Source organism: Rhincodon typus, chromosome 15, assembly GCF_021869965.1.
Source record: "Rhincodon typus isolate 14 chromosome 15, sRhiTyp1.1, whole genome shotgun sequence".
NCBI lineage: Eukaryota > Metazoa > Chordata > Chondrichthyes > Orectolobiformes > Rhincodontidae > Rhincodon > Rhincodon typus.
This window is the reverse complement of record NC_063346.1, coordinates 7,175,334-7,192,103: the sequence shown is the minus strand read 5'-3', so window position 1 is coordinate 7,192,103 and position 16,770 is coordinate 7,175,334. Positions and strand designations below refer to the sequence as shown.

General features: G+C 40.5%; 1 non-coding gene across 1 annotated transcript; it reads left to right on the top strand.

Moving 5' to 3' along the window:
- The first annotated feature begins 547 nt into the window (after nt 1–547).
- Nucleotides 548–623, top strand: trnav-cac. Its single transcript has one exon. It is a non-coding gene; the product is annotated as a tRNA-Val (tRNA).
- The last annotated feature ends 16,147 nt before the right edge of the window (nt 624–16,770 follow it).

Here is a 16,770-nt window from a genome sequence, read left to right as displayed (position 1 = left end):
GGCTCTTAGAAAGAACTCTCACATTGTCCCATTTTTCTGCTTTTCTCCCTCCAGTATTTATAAATGTTTCTATTGAATCTGCCTCCAACATCCTTTCAGATGATGCATTCCCGATCAGTACAACTCAATGCATGAAAAATCTTATCTAGATTTCACATCTCATTGTTTTGTCAATTACATTCTGTATTCTTGTTACTGGCCCTCCTCTGGCCTTATGCAACTAAGTTCTCAGTTAGCTTACTCTATCAAAACACTTCAAAATTTTTAACATTGCGAGTAATTCTCCTTCTCTACTCTAAGCAAAACAATTCCAGTTTATCTTGCCTGTGATCAAATTTCTATCTCTTTATATCATTTTAGCAAAACTCCTCTGCTCCTTTTCCTTCAAAAACGCATGATGCTCAGGATTGAACACAATACCCAAGCTGAAGCATGAGCATTGATTTGTAAAGTTTTAGTGTAATCTCCTGGCTCCCGTATTTGATACAATTATTCACAAAGCCAAGTCAACTGTGAGCTTTGTAACCTCTTTGTCATCCATTCTGCCACTTTTTCCATAGTGTAGTGGTTATCACATTCGCCTCACACGCGAATGGTCCCCAGTTCGATCCTGGGAGAAAACATTGTCAGGTGACACGGTAGGTCAGTGGTTAGCATTGCTGTCTCACAGTGCCAGGAACCTGGGTTTGATTCCATCCTTGGGTGACGGTCTGTGTGGAGTTTGCACATTCTCCCCATGTCTGTGTGGGTTTCCTCTCATGGTCCAAAAATGCACAGAGTAGGTGGATTGGCCATGCTAAATTGCCTGTAGTGTCCAGGGATGTTTAGATTAGGTGGGTTAGACATGGGAAAATGCAGGGGTAGGGGAATGAATTGGGGTACGATGCTCTTCAGAGGGGTGGTGTGGATTAGGTGGGCTGAATGGGCTGAAGCAGTAGAGGCTATTCAGACAATCCATGTTTTCTACCATTCAATGAGATTAAAGCTATTGTATATCCACCCATTGTTAGTTCAATACAGAAAATAGCCTTCGCTAGCAAAAAAGACTGGTGATTTAGGATTAAATTATGACTAGTATCTACTATTTTGAGTGCAAGATAAATCTATCACTCTTCACGTGAAGAGATGTTTCATTGCTTCCCCCCTGAATGGACTGACTCTGATCCCAAGGATTTGTCCATTGTCCTAAGTTCTACCACCAGCAAGAAAGAAGTTTATTTTCCAACGTTCTTTTCAATCAAATCCTGACTTAATTGTCTACAGTCCAGGAAAATTCCTGGTTCAGGCAATCAGTCGCTAACAAATGCACTTCATGGAACATACTGGTAAATCTGTGCTATACCCTACCCAAGGCCAATATGATTTCCACATACTATCCAGAATTGTACACACCAATGTGACATTTAATTTTCCTTTATGGTATGTGCCTTATTTACTGATATAAATCCAAGCTTAATGCTTGGACATTCACACACAAATCTTGAAGGGCATGTTGTCTGACAGCATTTGAGCTTTAATGTAACCAGGACTTTTTATTTTTAACTCACTCATGGAATGTGGGTATCGCTAGCTAGGCCAGCATTTATCATCCATCCCTAATTGTCCAGAGGGAAGTTAAGAGTCAACCACGTTGCTGTGGGTCCAGGGTCACATATAGGCCTGACCAGGTAAGGATAGCAGTTTCCTTCCCTAAAGAACATTAATGAACCAGATGAGTTTTTCCAACAATCGACAATGGTTTCATGGTCATTATTACACTCTTCATTCAAGATTTTTTAATTGAGTTCAAATTCTACCATCTGCTATGGCCAGGATTTCAATCCAGGTTCTCAGATCATTACTGGGGTCTCTGGATTAGTGGTCTATTGATCGTACCACTAGGCCATTTCCTCCCCTTTACAAGTTGAACCAAACTTTTGTCCCTCTTTTTACTAGCCCACTTTTTGATTGTTGGCTAACATATTTTAGTGATGTGCAATGGACAATTTAGCAATGTTCTGTTTGCCCTCCTGTTGAGCAAGTTCATCTATCACCTTGAGATTTTTTTCTTCTCTCAAACAACAGATTATGCAATTTAATTGAGTCTTCTTCTACTTTCTGTGTTAGTTATTAAAAAAAAATCCTAAGGGGAAGTAGTTGCCTTTCATTGGAGTTTGAACAGTCCAGCTTATTAATTTGTTCTTAGACTCTTTTGTTTTACGAAATACTTAGTAGCTATCCTGTTTATCTACATCATTCCAGATAATCAATTATTTGAAGATATGCCGATAACAAGACACAGAATTACAGGCCAATAATATGCACATTGTTTGAAAAATTAGGAGATTTTTGGCTATGTCAATCCTTGGTTGAGCTTTCTATTGTTGAATCCTGCTGGTATTAGGGTACTTCCTTCTATTTATACTGTTCTTATCTTTAATTTCTTTGTGGCAAGTGTACTTAAGCATTTTTATCTTTTCGCCAGTATTCCAATTAGAGATCAATGATTGTTGAACTTCCTAGAAGATGTATACTTCCCACTCTGCAGTGGGAAAGAACTTGATCCAGCGGGAGACAAACTCATCCTATACATTCGAAGTGTTCCCTTTACAATATTCACATTCAGGGCTGCAAGCAATTTCAAGGGCCACATTGTGCAACAGATGGGCCGTGTAAAGCATAGGATTTTTGAGACTTCATTGATGGTACGTGGGCATTTATTACCCATTCCTTAGTTTATAGAATCCCTACAGTGTGGAAACAGGCCCTTCGGCCCAACAAGTCTACACTGACCCTTGGAGCATCCCACCCCGACCCATCCCCCTAATCTACACATCCCTGAACACTACAGGCAATTTAACATAGCCAATCCACCTAGCTTACACATCTTTGGACTGTGGGAGGAAACCAGAATACCTGGACAAAACCCACACAGACAGTTGCCTGAAGGTGGAATTGAACCCAGGTCCCTGGCATTGTGAGGCAGTAGTGCTAACCACTGAGCCACCATGCCATTGTCCTCAAGAAGGTGGTGAGAGGTTGCCTTCTTGAACCGCTGCAGTCCACGTGCTGCAGGTAGAGCCACAATGCCGTTGGGGAGGGAGTTTCAGGATTTTACCCTTGTGACATTGAGGGAATGGCAACTATTTCCAAATCGGGACACTGAATGGCTTGGAGACGAATATTGCATGTTTCCTTGTACCTGTTGCCCTTGTCCGTCTGGATGGTAATGGTTGGATGGTGCTGTCTGAGGATTGTTGGTGAATTTCTGCAATGCACTTGTAGTTTGTACACAGTGCTGGTACTGAGCATTGGTGGCGGAGGAAGTGGATATTTGTGGATGTGGTGCTAATCAAGTGGACTGCTCTGTCCTGGATGGTGTCAAGCTTCTTGAGTGCTGTTGGAGCTGCACTCATCCAGGCAAATGGGGAGTATTCCATCACACTCCTGACTTATACCTTGTGGACAGGCTTTGGGGAGTCAGAGTCAGAGAGTTTAGAAGGAATGCTGAGCGTTAGCGGTTTTAATCTATTTCAGCCAAACATCAGCCCAATGGTGTTGACTGAGCTCTTCTCTAGTTGCTGCCAACATACCAGTTTTATATCACAATTATTATATCTCTTTATTCCTCCACAGTACCTGTATGTTACTTCTTAAATTATCCTCAGTCAACTCATTTGCTAGCTCAAAATGATGACCTGATACTTTGAATCCATTTCTTAAAGATTCATGGTCTTACTTAATCCATCAATGTATCTTTGTAATTTTAAGCAGTGTGTAATCAGTATCGAGCTGGTGTCAAGGTAGATTCTTGACCTGAAGCAAAGTTTGAATTCCAGACCTCTTATTGAAGGCTTTATTGGGAAATGGACCATAAATTTACTCTGAGCTCTCCCTTCTGGGTATGGTCTAGTACAGGGTTAACTATTTGCTAAAAAAAACTGAGAATGACAGAAATTAGAAACAAAATCAGACACTGCTGGAAAAAGCTCAGCAGTTCAGGCAGTATCTGTGGAAAGAAATAAGAGTTAATATTTAGGATCCAGTGACCCTTCCACAGTTTTGCAGAAAACCAAAGAAGTGAGGATGCTGAAAATCAGAAACAAAACCAGAAATTGCTGGAAAAATTCAGCAGGTCTGACAGTTCTGAAGAAGGGTCATTGGGTCCAAAGTATTAACTCTGCTTTCTCTCCATGCCAAATCTGCTGAGCTTTCCAACCATTTCTGATTTTATTAACTACTTGTACCTTGGCTCATCCATTGGTGAGAAATTTTACTTTTTCTCTCTTGAATCATGCTATGAATACTGACTAAATTGTTGTCTCTGTCCTTTCTTCCCATCTCTTACATTCAGTTCATCTGATTTAATGGATTTAAATTCATACTTCTGGATTCTAGATTCCATACAGTGCAGAAGCAGGCTATTCAGCCCTTCAAGTCCACACCAGCCCTCTGAAGGGCATGCCACACTATCCCTATCACCCCACATTTTCCCTATGGCTAATCCAACTAGCCTACATGTCGCCAGACACTATGAGCAATTTAGCATGGCCAACCCACCTAATCTACACATCTTTGGACTGTGAGAGGAAACCAGAGCATCGGGGGGAAAGCAATGCAGACGCAGGGAGAATGTGTGAATTCCACACAGACAGTCACCAGAGGGTGGAAACGAACCCAGCTCCTTGGTACAGTGAGGCAACAGTGCTAAACACTGAGCCACAGTGCCACCCTGGGAACCCCATAGCTAAAGACCTTTGTTCAACTATACATCAAACAGAAAATGTCAGCCACTTCAAAAGAAGCTATATTTGATTCCTTTTTCCATCATCCACACAATGGCTATGACCACAGTTTCATTAAGATCACCTATTTCCGTCTCTGTTGCATTCCTGTACCATAGCTTACCAGCTACTGAAACCCACATGCATTGGCTTTGTTATACCTAAATTTCACAATTTCAATGCACAACTGGTTGGACTCCCATTGTTTTGATATTCACCTGTGGGATGTGGGTGTCTCTGGCTGGGCCAGCATTTATTGCCCGTCCCTAGTTGCCCTTGAGATGGTGGTGCTGAGCTGCTTTGCTGAACTGCTACTTTCCATGTGGTGTAGGGAGACCCACAATGCCCTTAGGGAGGGTGTTCAAGGTTTTTGACCCAGTCACACTGAAGGATGTATTTCCAAGGATGGTAAGTGCCTTGGAGGGGAGCTTGCAAGGGGTGGTGTTTCCATATATCTGCTGGTCTTGTCCTCCGAGATGGTAGCACTTGTGAGTTTGGAAGGTGCTGTTAAAGGATCTTTAGTGAATTTCTGCTCCCTATAAAATTTATGCGCTATTGTCTATAAAATTGATATCATCCAACACTCTGATACTGTCTGGTCTCTTTATTCTCTCCAAGATCTGTTCACACCTGCTCACTCTGGTCCTGGGATGACCAACACCTGAATGTTAAAATTTTCATTCTTGTTTTCATATCTTTCCATGGTTTGCTCTGCCCCGTTTGTCAAGCCCTCCATGACCTTTCGAGATATCTGCACTTACTTAATTTTGGCTTCTTGAGTATCCACAGTTTTAATTGCTTCACCATTAATCGTGTTTACAGCAGGCTGAGCACTCAGCTTTTGAATTCCCTCCTTACACTTCACTATACCTCACTTTCTTCCTTTAATATGCTGCTTAAAACCCACTTCTTTAGTCAAGCTTTCGCGATCCGTCAGAAAATCATAATTATTATTCGCCACCAGTGTCCACATCCAAAAGATCATTAGCTGCCATTTCTGCCATGTCTAGCGGGATGCCACCTAGAGACATATATTCTCCTCCTTGTCAGCTCTCCACAGGGACAACTTAGTCCAATCCACCTCTACTCCTACACGCCATCTTCCAATGCAACCGCAGAAAGTATAACAGCTGACTGTTTACTTCCACCCTCCTCATTATCCAAGGATCCAAATACACCTTCCCAGTGAAGCAGAATTTTCCCTGTACTTCTCGCAAGCTAGTCTACTGTATTCGCTGTTCACCATATGGTTTACTCTACACTGAGGAGATGAAACACAGACTGAGTGACCACTTCACAGAACACCAATGTTCTGTCTGCAAAAATAATGCCAAGTTTCTGGTTATCTGCCATGTCAACACACCGCCTTGTTCCCTGGCCATCATCTCTGTCTTGGGCCTACTGCAGTGCTCCAGCGAAGCTTAGTGCAAGCTTAAAGAACAGCTTCTCCTTTTCTGCTTCGTAACTCGATAGCCTTCTGGGCTCATGATTGAGTTCAATAATTGTGGGGCCTGAGCACATTCCCCCATTTCCCTACAACAACCCCCTCACACCCGACACTGTCATCACACGACCTGCGAACATGACCAATCCATTGTCCGGTAATAATGGTCCCTAATAACAGCTATTCATTCTTCCAGGCTGGCCATTACCCATTCCTTTGTCTGCCCAAGTCTTTCTCTCTCTCTGAGCTCCATCTCCACCTATCATTTACCCCATCCCCTCCCTCCACCTTATCTTCAGCATCTTTACCAAATTTGTCCTATTATCAGTTCTGAAGAAGGGTCACTGGACTCGAAAGGTTAACTCTGCTTTCTCTCTACATTTGCTGCCAGACCTGCTGAGTTTTCTAGTAATTTCTGGTTTTTATTGTAATCATAATATTGTAAATAATGTTTAAAAATCAATCCTATGGATTGCTGTCAACTCTGGTTTTATGTCCTTTGTGTGAAATGATTTAGGATGTTACAGCATGTTAAAGGAGATAAAGAAATATAAAGTGGTTGATGTCGTTTCTGCTTTCAGATTTCTTTGTGTAGCGTAAGGTCACATTGTATTTGTCAAACAATGTACTTGATAGGGGAGGTGATGGACTAGTGGTATTATTGCTCAACTGTTAATCCAAAGACCTAGATAATGTCCTGGGGCTCTGAGTTCAAATCCCATCACAGCAGGTGGCAGAATTTGAATTCAATAAATATCTGGAACTAAGAATCTAATGATTGTCAGGAACAATCCATCTGGTTCATTAATGTCCTTTTGGGAAGGAAACTGCCATCCTTACCTGGTCTAGCCAACATGTGACTCCAGACCCACAGCAATGTGGTTGACACTTAACTGCCCTCTGGGTAGTTAGGGATGGATGATAAATGCTGCCTGGCCAGTGATGCCCTTATCCCATGAATGAATAAAGAAAAGAAGAAAAGTTTTGTGAAACAGATAGAGCATGGAGGGGCCAATGAACGAATGCTGGTCCAGCGTGACTAACCTTGTTGATCCTGAGTGCTGTTGAGGAGCAAGCAGGAGGCTGGAACGATGCGTGACAATTGCTGGACTTGGGCCTAGTGCCACATGATGAGCTGCTGTTATCGGACTGTAGTTTAAAACCTTTTCACTATGTGTAACTACCGCTGTAAGTGATGCTTATACTTTCCTTTAATCCTCTTTGTATAAGATTTGTACCTAGGGTACTTGTACCTAAATGCCGCTACTAAAAGGCAGCCATTGTAAAAGCTTTTCACTGTACTGCTATACCTCTGTATTGTAATACAAGTGACAATAAAGGATATTCTATTCTCTATAAAAAACGTTATCTAAATGCAAGTTTTTGTTTTTGCTGTTGATTGAGGTACTTTTGATGGGTCTGGAGTAAGGAGGAAGAAACTAAATCATCCAGGGATTCCTCTTGAGCACGATCTGATTCCTGCTGAAATGGATCAGAATGATACAGAAAACAATTACGTTCAGCTGGGGAATGTGTGAAATAGTGGAATTCATTTTTTTTAAAAAAGGAAGCTATTAATCCCATTGTAGATAATGCATTCTGTGGGCACTTTGTTCAGATTTCTAGTGCAGCGTCAAACAACTCTGTAAATCTGATTACCAAAAATCAAAAACAGTAGATGCTTCCTAACATGCTAGTCTTAAACCTGCTCGACTTAAATCTATTTTATGCACTTGTATGCCTTTATTTGCATTGGAATTTTTTGGAAAGTCAGCTTTGAGGATAATGTCAGCACATTTCAATCCGGTGTGATGGATATTTAAAGCACTGATGGGCCAATCACAGTTAAAGTGGAAAATGGCACAATGTCATCAATTTAAGATGATCTCCTCTTTTGTGGAATCTGGGCTGTACACCCCTAATTACCATTGAGCTGAGCAGCTTGCTGGAACTATTTCAGAGGTGGTTAAGAGTCAATCGTGTTGCAGCGTGTCTGGAGTCAGATGAAGGATAGCCAAGTAAGAATGGCAGATTTCATTTCCTAAAGGACATTAGTGAATCTGACAGGGTTTTACAGCAATCAGTGACAGTTTCATGCTCAGTGTTCTGGAGACTTACACTCAATTCCAGATTTGATTGATTCAGTGCAGGCCCCGCCAGCTGCTGAGGTCAGCTTTGAAACTATTTCCCCTGTTGCATTAGCCTGAGCCTCTAGCCCAGTGGGATTCACACTGTACCCAACACGTTGCCCATGATCTTCTTCCAGTATGAGGCCAGTAAGGGTACAGTCTCAGAGGAAACACATTACAATCTTTGAAAGCCAATCCAGAGTTGCACAATAAACATAGCTTTACCAACATTGTGTAAGCTGCTGCAGGGTTTAAACTCTAAATTGCAGGTGATAATTTGACATAACCTGTGTACAAAGATGAAATGGATTAAAGCACAGCTCAAATTGGACCATGCCATCAGTTTGATGTGGAACTTTGCAAAAGAGCAGCACTTGTTCAATAACTGCTAAGTGAGAATCCAACGTGCTAATGAGCTTGGAGTAAGAAGGTTTATCGCTGATTATACAAGATAGGTCAGACAGGAAAGGAAAGCCCCCATCCATCTAGTGAGTGTGCACTCAACAAAGTGCAAATCATTTGGATCAAGAAGACAGGACACAAAATTAATCACTTTGTAAGAAGTTGAGAACTCATTTTAAAAGTGAGTTGAAGAAATTGAGGATCAATACAGAAAGACAGCTGGTTAAAAAAAAACAAATCTCTCCATAAAGGCAAGGCTGGAGTAATTATGGGCTCCGTCTGCAGAATTGATGAGTGTAATGAGAAATAAGCACATCACATCATTCTCATGTAAATTCTGAAATCCAGCCAGAAATTGAAGAAACTGTTGACTCAAGAGACGGTTAAAAACATTAGAACATTGAAACAGGACTGAGCTGCTCAACTCTGTTCTGTCATTTGTTTGGTTCCAGATCCATCAGCAATAATAGAAAACTCAATCAATTTCACGTTTCGAGTTTTCACTAGACTCCAAGAGCTTGTTCTGGATTAGAGTAGTTCTGGGATTCCATTGCCCTAGGTGTGGAGTAGTTTTCCCTAATCTCATCCTGGAATAACCTAGATCTTCACTTAACTTTAAGCAATGTTAGCGCAACAGTTCCAATTCTTTGACCATGTGTCCCTGAGATTGGAGTGTGACTTTGGTGAATTTACCTGGAAATGTTTACTGTTGAGCAGAAAGGTAGGTCATTCCAATAATAACTGTACGAACAGAGTTTCAGTATCATTGAATCAGAGAATTATTACAGTGCAGAATTAGGCCATTCAGCCCATCATACCTGCATTAGTCCCATTACCTAGTGTCAGTCTCCTGCCTTCTCCATCCTGCCAAATCACCGCACACCAATTCTATCCAAATAATCATCCAATGCCCTCTTGGATATTTCACGAGAATGTCTTTCCACCACACTTGCAGGCATTCCATACCCTAATCAATGGTTTTTTTGTCTCTCCCATGACCCTTGCTTCTTTTGCACATTTCTTTAAACCTGTGTCCTCTTATTCTTTGCTCTTTTACAAGTGGGAACTGCTTCTCCCTATCTACTATGTCTAGACCTCTCACTATTTTTAAACACCTCTATCAAATTTCCTCTCACCTTTCATCTCTCCAAGGAGAACAGCCCAAATTTCTTCAATATGTTCTGACGATCAGGTTTGTCCCACAATATTTCTGTATACCAATAACTCTCCATGCTCCTTAGCCTTAAATCACTGTCATTCTTTTCATGTGTTTATTGCAGTCTTTGTTTCTATTTGTTCACATACAACTTCCTTCCCTCTGTCACAGGATTTCTTTCTGATGGCTCAAGGTGACCCAATCCCAAAACTAACCCAATTATCCAGCCAGGAACACTCTGACAGGACTACTAAAGCCTTCTTCAAAAACTCTCAGACAGCCCTTTCAGTCTGCAGTAACTACAGTGACCATCGCAGACATGATTTTATTCGTCTTTTCTGAACATTAGCCTCCTCTGTTGCTGGACTACATTGTCCTCTATTAGGAGAAATTAGAACTCTAAATGCACCTGTCATTCAAATTGATAAAGCAGATATGTCGAGCTGAGAGCACAGAAAGATTCTGTAAATGTTCCTATGTCTGAATCCATTGACTTTAATGCTTTTATCTGTATTATTTTACACGCTTTGTATTCAAATATTTATCTACTTTCCTTTTAAGTGATCATATGGTACTTCCCTCAACAGCCATAGAGTAACAGAACCATAGAGATATACAACACAGAAACAGACCCTTCGGCCAATTTTGGCCATGCCGACCAGATATCCAAAATAAATCTAGTCCCATTTGTCAGCATTTGGCCCATATCCCTCCAAACCCTTCCTGTTCATATACTCATCCAGATGCCTTTTAAATGTTGTAATTGTACCAACCTCCACCACTTCCTCTAGCAACTCATTCCATACATGCACAACCCTCTGCATGAAAAACCCTCTTGCCCCTTAGGTCCCTTTCATATCTTTCCCCTCTCACATTAAACCTGTGCCCTCTAGTTTTGGACTCCTCCACCTCAGGGAAAAAAGCCTTGCCTATTTACCCTATCCGCACCCTTCGTGATTTTATAAACCTCTATAAGGCCACCCCTCAGCTTCCGACACTCCAGGGAAAATAGCTTCAGCCTATCCAACCTTTCCCTGTCGCTCAAACACTCCAACCCTGGCAACGTCCTTATAAATCTTTTCTGAACGCTTTCAAGTTTCACAACATCCTTCTTATAGCAGGGACACTGGACCTGCGCGCAATACTCCATAGGTGGCCAATCCAATGTCCTGTACAGCAGCAACATGACTTCCCAACTCCTATACTCAACACACTAACCAATAAAGGCAAGTATACCAAGCACCTTCTTCACTGTCCTATCTACCTGCAACTGCACTTTCAAGGAACTGTAAACCTGCATTTCAAGGTCTTTTTATTCAGCAAAATTACCCTGATTTGCCTTTTGAAATGCAGCACCTCACATTGATCTAAATTAAACTTCAACAGCTACTCCCTGGCCCATTGGCCCATCTGATCAAGATCCCAAGATAGTAGGAACTGCAGATGCTGGAGAATCCGAGACAACAAGGTGCAGAGCTGGATGAACACAGCAGGCCAAGCAGCAGCATAGGAGCAAAAAGGCTGACGTTTCGGGCCTAGATGATCCCGTTTTACTCTGAGGTAACATACTTGGCTGTCCACTACACCTCCAATTTTAGTAAATTGTGGTAAAATATTCCATGTTATAAATAACCTTCTGTGTGAAAACGAAAAAGATTCTTGTAAATTCCCTGTTCATTTCTCAGTTCCATTATGCCAGTTTGTTACCGATTCAGTGCAATAATTATTCACAATTTTGAAAAGATCAGTTCAAACATAATGCAACTTTCTCTGTTACAGTCAGAAATGCTCCAATTTTCTGAATGGGAGGAATGTATTCAAAAGGCAGCCAGATCTAGCACTTGGGTGAATGGGATCAAAGGTTATGGGGAGAAAGCACGATGGGGCTGTTGAGTTGGATGATCAGCCATGATCGTGAAGAATGGTGGAGCAGGCTTGAAGCATCGAATGGCCTCCTCCTGCTCCTATCTTCTATGTTTCTATGAATCTGTCTCCATTACAATAACCTCTCATTCCAGCAATCAGCTTCTCTGCATCCATCCTTAAAGCTCCAAACATTGTGCTAATAATTTTATGGACCAAGTATGATTCGAAAGAAAAGTAAAAAAAAAGACACATTGAAAACATGAGAAAAGCTAGAGTAAGTCATGAGCCAGATGTGTAATTTTACAAAAGGAAAGCATAATAAACTAAAATGAATAGGTTATTACAGTCATGAAATGACTAAAGAAATTATAATGGGAGGAAAAGGAGAAAGAAAGAAAGACAGAGCACCGATGACAGGAGAAGGCTAAACAGAAGATAGTAACAACAAAGCTGATCAGGTAAGGAATGGAAACTTGAATGACTGAGAGATTGAGACTTCCCATTGCAAACACGGAGGAACAGGAGGAAGTCATTCAGACCTTCAAGGCTCAGACAGACCATAAATAAGACCATAAGAGAAAGAAGTAGAAGTAAGCCATTCAGCCCATCGAGTCTGTGCCATTCAATCAGATTATGGCTGATCAGCCAATCCTCAAACTCTACTTCCTAGTGATTCTCCATAACCCTCAATTCCATTACTGATGTCTATCTCAGCTTGAATTTACCTCATGTCAAGCCTCGGCAATCCTCTGCTATATCGAATTTCATAGATTCCCTTTAAGTGAAGAAATTTTTCCTCATCTCTGTCTTAAATGTGTAACTCCCTTTTCTGAGTTCATACATCTGGTGCTAGACTCTCCCACTAGGGGAAATAACTTTTCCACATCAACCCTATCAAGCCACGCAAAGACCGTTGTATGTTTTGATAAGGTGACCTCTCATTCCTCTCAATTCCAATGAGCACAGGCCCAAATTACTCATTCTCTCCTCATAAGACAATTTTCCCATACCTAATATGAGCCGAGTGAACCATCTCTATGCTATCTCCAATGCCAGCATATCTTTCTTCAGATAAGGTGCCCAAATTGGTTCACTGTATTGCAGCTGTGGTCTGACTAGTGCCTTGTACAGTTTTAGCAAAACTTTCTTACTTTTATATTTCATTTTCTTTGAAATAAAGGGCAATATTCCATTTGCCTTCCATTTACCCATTGAACATGGATGCCAGATTCATACAGAAGGACTCCCAATTCCTTCTGTTCTGTAGGTTTCTGAAGTCTTTCTCTTTTTATATAATTTGCAGTTTCTCTATTTTTCCCACCAAAGTGTGTGACATAACATTTGCCTACACTATATATCACACTTTATCACACTTGACCTGTTTATATCCCTCTCACTCCTTGTGTCATCCTCAACACTGACAGATTTTTAAAGCCTAAGGGAATCAAGGGCTATGGGTATAGGCAGGAAAGTTCATCTGAGGACTTTCAGATCAGCCATGATCTTACTGAATGGTAGGGAAGACTTGATGGGCTAACAGGCCTACTTCTGCTTCCACATCTTATGGTGATCCATTCTGTCATTCTGTTAGATCATGACTGATCTGTATCACAATGCTTTGTACCCACCTTTGATCCAAATCTTGCATGTTAATCTCAAATAAAAACTATCAAAGACTTGAAATTTTCATTTGAACTAACTATTATGATGAAAGAGCTTGAAGTTTCCATTATCCTTTGTGTCGTACCAGCCGTGAATTATTTGATTCTAATTTTAGAGGTATACTTCTTATTCTTGACATCCCCTCAAAAAGAGAAAATATTTTCTCACTATCTACCCAATTAAAAGCTTACAAACAGCTCAATTAGATTAATCTTTCGCTATCAATATTCAATGAAAGAGAAACTGAAATTAAACAACTGGTCATAGAGGCATAGAGCCATAGAGTTATACAGCATGGAAACAGACCCTTTCGTTCAACTCACCCATGCCAACCAAGTTTCCCAAACTAAACTAGTCCTATTTGCCAGCATTTGGCCCATATCTCTCTTAAACTTTCCTATTCATGTACTTGTTCAAACATCTTTGAAAGGTTGCAACTGTACCTGCATCTATCACTTCCTCTGGCAGTTCATTTCACTTATGGATTACCCTCTGTGTGAAAAAGTTGCTCCTCATGTCCCTTTTAAATCTTTCTCCTCTCACCTTAAAAATATTCCCTCTAGTTTTGAACTCCCCTACCCTAGAGAAAAGACCTTTGCTCTTAGCCATGTCTATGCCCCTCATGATTTTGTAAACTTCTATAAGATCACCCTTCAACCTCCTACACTCCAGTGAAAAATTTCCTTACCTATCCAGCACCTCAGAATAACTCAAACTCTCATATTTCAAAACTTTTAGCCCCATGATCATTCTTGCAAATCTGCACAGCACTTCCTCTAAATTCAGCACTCTATATTCTTCCTGAGGTGCAATGAGCAGAAACAAATCCTTCTACTTCCAAGGTGCAGTTCTACAGGAGCTGAAGAAATTGCAAAAACTAAAGTACAATTTGTGTTGTACATTATATTGGCACACTAGACTTTGTTTACTGCAATTTTTGCAGCTTGTGAGGCCCAGCTGTGTCACTAATTGGAGTGAACTGGTTTAGGTACTTGTGTCTGGTGTGACCAATTACTAATCTTCAACAGTAGTCTGGATCAGAGGCATTAAGCTTTCAAGGGAAACAATAATTTTGGATCTGACATCAAGCACTTGACAAGCACAATGAATAGACTTGTCAATTTTATGTCCAGTGTTTAGTGGTTAACCTTTGAAAAACCAACTTTTTTTTTTACCTCTTTGACAGATGATGCACAATAATCCTGGCTCTGCTTGTGATGAAAACAAATAATAATTTGTGTCATGTCCTTAGAGTGACTCACAAGCTGTAAATTTATATGGACTTATTTTTCCCCCTTCTTATTTCTTGACCAGTGCTGTCATTTAAAAATGCATCATAGCCAGACTTTTGTTTTAAACAAGATCAAAGGACAGTTTTCTCACAACTGTTGCTGGAATTTACAAGTAAAAGAAAATGCAGCTTTCGTTAAAATTATGAAATAAAATACAGAGATTAAAAGTGAATACAGATTTTAAAAATGAAAGTGAGAGTAAAATCAGTCTATTATTTGATACAGGCCTGTTATTGCTTGAATACTTTGTTTCTGAAATTAAGGCAATTGAAAACTTCATGGTAAATTTCAGTAGCTACAATGTCTTTTGCAGTTGAAGAATTAGAGGTCTCCTGTAGAGGTAGGCTTAGCAGGTGGAACAAGCTTAGAGTGAGACAGTGAGAAACAGAAAGAGAGAGCTAAAATAAAACAAACAATTGCAGATGCTGGAGGCCTGAAAAACAAACAGAAATTGATGGAGAAACTCTGCAGGTCTGGCAGCATCCATGGAAGGAAAGCATAGTCAACATTTTGAGTCCAGTGACTCTTCCTCAGAACTCCTATAGAGAAAGAGAAATTCTTGCTCCTCACTGGATTTACAGTGACTCAAATTTGCAAGAAGGTTCCTTTGACAAAAAATCTGTAGTCAATTTCTAAAAGTCTTTTTTCTTGATCTCTCTTTAGCTAAGAACGGTCTGTCTCTGAGGATGCCTTTCAGAGAGCTTCCTGGGACTTCTGTTTAGAATGGAATCTCATAGCTACACTGTACAGATCGATGGTAAGATGGCTAATATGTGAAATTTTGATGAATCATTTTCCCACAAAGTAAAGTTAATTACAGTCACTTAATATTACAGAATTTGTTCTTTGCTGGAAAAGATACATTTTCTGAGGATTTTCATTTGCACTCATCAGAATAATTCATAGGAATACTAATTCAAGTGGACGATAACATTTATACGTGCTCTTTCTATCTGCAAAGAACAAGACCCTGTGTATCATTATGCACTTCCAAATATATATAGGTGTGCCTGCCTGTGACTCTGACTAATTACTTTAAATTGGTCATCAAACTTAACCTTCAGGATTGTTCAGCAATTGTTGACCAATTGCAGAATTATATCAAAAGTTGAATGTTGTATTGTGTGTTTTGCAAGCTGACTGGGTACAATCAATTTCTTGTGTGGAGCTGAAGAAACACAGCAGGCCAGGCAGCATCCGAGGAGCAGGAAAGTCGATGTTTGAGGTAAACCCGAAACATTGACTTTCTTGCTCCTCTGATTCTGCCTGATCTGCTGTGTTCCTCCAGCTCCACACTGTATTGACTTCGACTCCAGCATCTGCAGTTCTTACCAACTCCAACAATCAAAAAAAAATTTCTTCCTTCTTGTGAACAGCCAAAGATATACACTGTTTGATCAGGAACGCTTTATCTCAGAATCAATTTTGTCATGTGTGAAATAGCTTAAGCCGTATATACAAGACTGTCAATAAGGCCAACCTTTTCCTGCATGGAATTGTATAGTGAAGGCGTGTGAGAGAACAGCTTCTCCAATTTCTCAACTAGGACATCAAGGAACAGGAGCTAATTTGACTCTTTAATTCCCAAGGTAAATTTGAGGGAAGATGGAGCACGCTAAAATGTGTAAGGAAATTCTTATTTCCAGCTGCAGATTCAAGTATAGTAAATGTATCATGCACTTATCAAGAATGTACATGGGGTAGGATGTTAGGTGTCATTCCATCGAAGACACTTTGTCTCATGGAAACCTATACAGATGTTTCAGAGTCCTGGGCCTAGTTAGATCCAATGACAGCACAATCAATTTGGGCATAAGTGGCATCATTTCAGTTTACACTTATAGCTGCGGTCGTAAGTTTAAAGAATGGTGGATTCAGGTAAAAATGGTGGGCCTAGATTGCCATTACATAGTGCTGCAGTGCCCACGTTTATGTCTTCCTTAAGTGTACATTGGCGAATGAGGTAACAATGTCAAATAAGCTAATGAACACTGCATTGCTACTGATATGCAAGTCTATTGATATTAATATGCAAACCTGATCTATTGTATCAAGC